Genomic DNA, 4,362 nt, shown 5'->3' on the forward strand with positions numbered 1-4,362 from the left:
TTCCAACTTTATTAAGAAAATGATTTTGAATATTGGAGTGTTAAAGAGAAGACGAATATTTATGGCTTGCAAGCTCTTACAGCTTGAGCCTAATGTTCGGGATTATAACTGGATATTTCCTCCAGGATAATCTTTTTCTTCACGCTTTATTTAGAAGGTGATTTGAGATAATTACGGATATTTTGGCGAGAAGACGAATATTTATGACTTACAAGCTCTTACAGCTTGAGCCTAATATTCGGGATTACGACTGGACATTCCATCCAGGTAATCTTTTTCTTCACGTTTTATTTAGAAAATGATTTGAATATTAAATTAAAACAATTAAAGCATCGAGGTTTGAAATTATTGAAAGTTAAGTTGATGTTGCTTAAGAGCTCATTGTAAGAAGGCCCAAGAGTAAGCCATGTGAGGTTGATGGCGATGCTTAAAAGCAATCGACTTACAAGGGTATGAAAATGGGCTCGATATTGAATCGAGAAAAAATGTGATTTTAATAGTTTTAAAATGGTTTTGAATGAATGATGAAATTAAAAGAAATCAAATTTGCATTATTAAACAATAATAAAAAAAACTATGAGTAATAAAGCATAAACATAAAAAGAAAATGTTAAAAGAAATAAAAATGCTACATATAGGGGTATCGAACCCACTACACTAAAGTCCTAGAAACCACTCCTCTCCACCAGGCCACTTACCAACTAGTTGTTATTTTAATACTAACTTAAATATATAAACCAAGATAAATAAAAAAAGAATTAAAAATAAAAAAAACTAAGAAAAAGGAAACTGTTGGACTAACCTAATTAAACCCAGCCGCTTGGCTGTTGGGTTTTAGAGTTAATGGATTGGGGAATAACAAATACATTAATACCCTATTAAATAAAAGAAATGGAAGACTTAACGTGTAATTTTTTAGTTTTAAATGTGGTTTTGTTGAAAAAGTAAAAAGAAAATGCATAAAAGAAATAAAAAACGAAAGGGTACTGTAACATAATCCAGAAGAGTTCAATGAGTTTCAAACTCCCTCTTACGCCTCCCAACTGCGTTTCTCTCGAAAATCGCTTCTCCATATCTTGCTCTCTTTCGTTAAAACCCTCTCACTCAAAAGCTCACACTAGCCTATTCGTTCCCCTCTCCGTCTCACTTTCACCCATCCTCACCCTTTCGCTCTCAAAGAAATGCTCCAGAAAGATTCAAGCAAAAACTCACCTTCGGTGGCGGTAATGACGTTGATGATGAAGCTTCAAGCTCTTCCAACTCTTCAACCAGGTTTTCTTTGATTCTCAGGTTTAGGGTTTTTTTTCTGTTTGGTAGCTTTTAATTCCGCCTCCGATTAGGTTTTTTTTTCGTTTCGAATTGTAGCCCCCCTTCTACTCACTAATCCCTTCACTATTTATCCTCTACGAATTAGGGTTTTCAGGATGGCATATGGAGCTCAAAAGAGTATCCTGCAAAACCCCCTTCTGGGTGGTCAGGGTTCGGTCGCCCTAATCGATGCTTGGGTTGGAACAGGTAAACTGGGTTTTGCTTTCTTCTACGTTTTTGTCTCAATTCCAAATTGGGAACTTCTGGATTTTTAACTGCTTTGTTATTAATTTGTGTTTTTTTACCGCAGTGAAAACCGGAATATTCATGTGGTTTAATGCTTGCAGGAGAAAACAATGAGCTTGGGAGCATGGCTTTCACGTGGCTTTGGTGGTGCAACTCTTCCGCAGTCTTGATAGATTTTTTCGTCAAGTCATCAACTTCTTTCTCCAATCTTTTTATGTCATCGCTGGGGAAGACATGGAGTTCAGTTTCTTAATGGCATCCATTGCCTTTTGTCGAGCTCCTCTAATGCTTTGCCGAGTATCCTCGCAAGATTTAATCACCAACTTATTCATAGCCTGCACGTGCTCTTTGGCCAATGGTGGAATGACAGCAATCAATCTTTCACCATCTGTTTTAGGATTTAATCCTAATGGAGATGAAACAGTGACGTTCTCTAATTGTTTAAGTGTCTTTGGATCATAAGAATTAACAGATAAGGTTTTTTGATCGAGTACGGAAACAAGAGCAAACTGATTCAAATGCATCTTGACACCTCCAGTTTCTACGATAATGTGATCAAGCATTCCAGCGGATGCTCTTCCTGTCCGTAGTTTGCTTAGTTCAACGGATAATGCCGCCATATCAGACTCCATCTGTGAGGCAGCAGAAGCCTTAATGGTAGGACCCACGTTTGGTGAAACCTCAACTGCACTAACACCCCCTTCATCCTTCGACTTTTGCTGATAAAATTAGGCACAGTTGGAAGAGTAAAGACTCTAGTGCTAGCATCGGATATGCAAAGTTTAACAGGGGAATTTTCACAAACATGACTGGAGCAAGAAGGTAACTGTTTTTTTTGTGTGCCTGTTTTAGCTTTAGCCAATACATCCTTACCCTTCTATTTGAATTTCCTTTTACAATTTGTGTCTTCTGTTACTTTGCTGACTCGAGATAAAATAAACTCTCTTTTTCTTTTCTTTTTTTTGCAGGAGAACGCTACACCTACAAGATTCAAGGGCTGATAGCTCTAGTTTGATGATTGTGTACTTTCCAATCAGTTTGGAACCCTTACAGTCTGATCATCACCGACCCCATTGCTTTTGGAATCTGATCCACAAATGGTTCCAGATATATCTCCTTTCAATGCATTTACAGCGGCCAACAACACAAAGCTTCCATACTTATTGTCAAAATGGGAGATCACTGTTGAATCTTCAAGATATCCATGGTGGTGCTAGGAAATCAATTCTGAAATGGAATGCGGCCCTTGTTTCATACCCTTATTATCCTCATAAAGCCAACAACATTCTCCTCCCGACATCCGACAAGAAATAATTCTCCTGAATGCCTCTGAGTTTAAATTCAAGTGATTGGATTCCTTAGTGCAGTCATTGACATTTGACTATGAAACAGACTTTGAATTTGTGTTAACAGCCATAAGAGCAGCAGGCTCAAAAGATCTATCTTGCCCATATATTGTCATATCCCGAGAAGAGGAGCCATTAGTAGACATCGTTGTGTCTGAGAAATTCATACCCATGTATGCAAACCTGGTGGAAACATGGTCAGGATACTGTTGGAAATAATTCAATGGTACAGGATTAGTTATTGTGCCATTGATTACAGGATACACAGGAGGCTCAAATGGCAAGAAACCTGAAGTTAGCCCCTCATATAACTGCTCCTTAATATATGGACCACACATTTGTCCATGTTCATTCACATGCATCCATCCACTCACAAAAACATGTTGTTGCTGAAGTTTCTGTTGTGGGGAGCCAAACAATTATCAGCGGTTACGGTGAGTTTTTTTGATGCTGTCATGTTCTTTCCAATTTTCTGTTGTGGCCTTTGTAACCGAAATATGGACTGCTGTGATATTGCAGGTTACGGTTAGGTAATTTGGTGAGGAGATGTGCTGCAGTGATAAAGATGAATGGCAATGGCGGTAGTGAAGCAAATATGAGATTGGAGTTTGGTTGCTGCGACAACAAAACGGTTCGAGCATGAGGACCAAACTGATGCCGAAATTCACAGGAAGTGTATCTTTGGTAGACATGTCACTTCCTACATGAAGGATGCGATTAAAGATGAACCAGAAGGCGTTTGAGCTTGACGGATTGAAGAACTTTACAAGGAAGTTCATGCTACTATTATACAGATCCTTCAACTAGAATCGTATGCAAATCTCTCCTCATCAGCAGGCAGTTCAGAAGTGTCATGTTCAGGTGTATAATTAGCTCCTCAGATTCGCCTTATTAGTTCACATGACGAGGTTTATGAACCATGTGATGATTATGTCGCATTGGATGACGCTCTTCTAGTTGATTGCACTAGCCTTTTAGAACATCATCCAACAATGTGCATGGAAATAGGCTGTGGAAATGGTTTTGTTCTTGCATCCCTGGCTCTTATTCTTGGGCAAGAAGGCAATGGTGTAAATTACAACTACAACCGAACCTTCAAGGAGAATCCAAAGCTCCAAGCTTCACTGAGGTATTCAGAAACTTTTGCAACTTCTTCAATCAACAATACCTACTTTCCTCTTCACTATGTGTCATCGTCATCCTCATCTTCACCCAGTGATTTTTCTTTCAATCCACTTTGCGTCTCAATTTCGGTTGATGCTGTTGCGGTACCGAATTCGTGGTTGACGTAGAAATTGAATGTTCAAAATGCATTACAATGCCATCTGATGAATGTTGAATTCTGCTACATAACATGAGAAGCTAAGTTCATAAGCATGCCGCCGTAGCTATTGATCATGAAATCGCGGTGAAGTTGATGTGGAAAAGCGAATAAAGAACGTTGTCTGCTTCTGTGAATGAA

The 4,362-nt window shown here is 38.7% G+C and overlaps 1 pseudogene; it reads right to left on the reverse strand.

The window, feature by feature from the left end:
- Nucleotides 1–1,419: 1,419 nt before the first annotated feature.
- Nucleotides 1,420–3,238, reverse strand: LOC127079198 (uncharacterized; annotated as a pseudogene).
- Nucleotides 3,239–4,362: the final 1,124 nt, after the last annotated feature.

Source organism: Lathyrus oleraceus, chromosome 5, assembly GCF_024323335.1.
Source record: "Lathyrus oleraceus cultivar Zhongwan6 chromosome 5, CAAS_Psat_ZW6_1.0, whole genome shotgun sequence".
Lineage (NCBI taxonomy): Eukaryota > Viridiplantae > Streptophyta > Magnoliopsida > Fabales > Fabaceae > Lathyrus > Lathyrus oleraceus.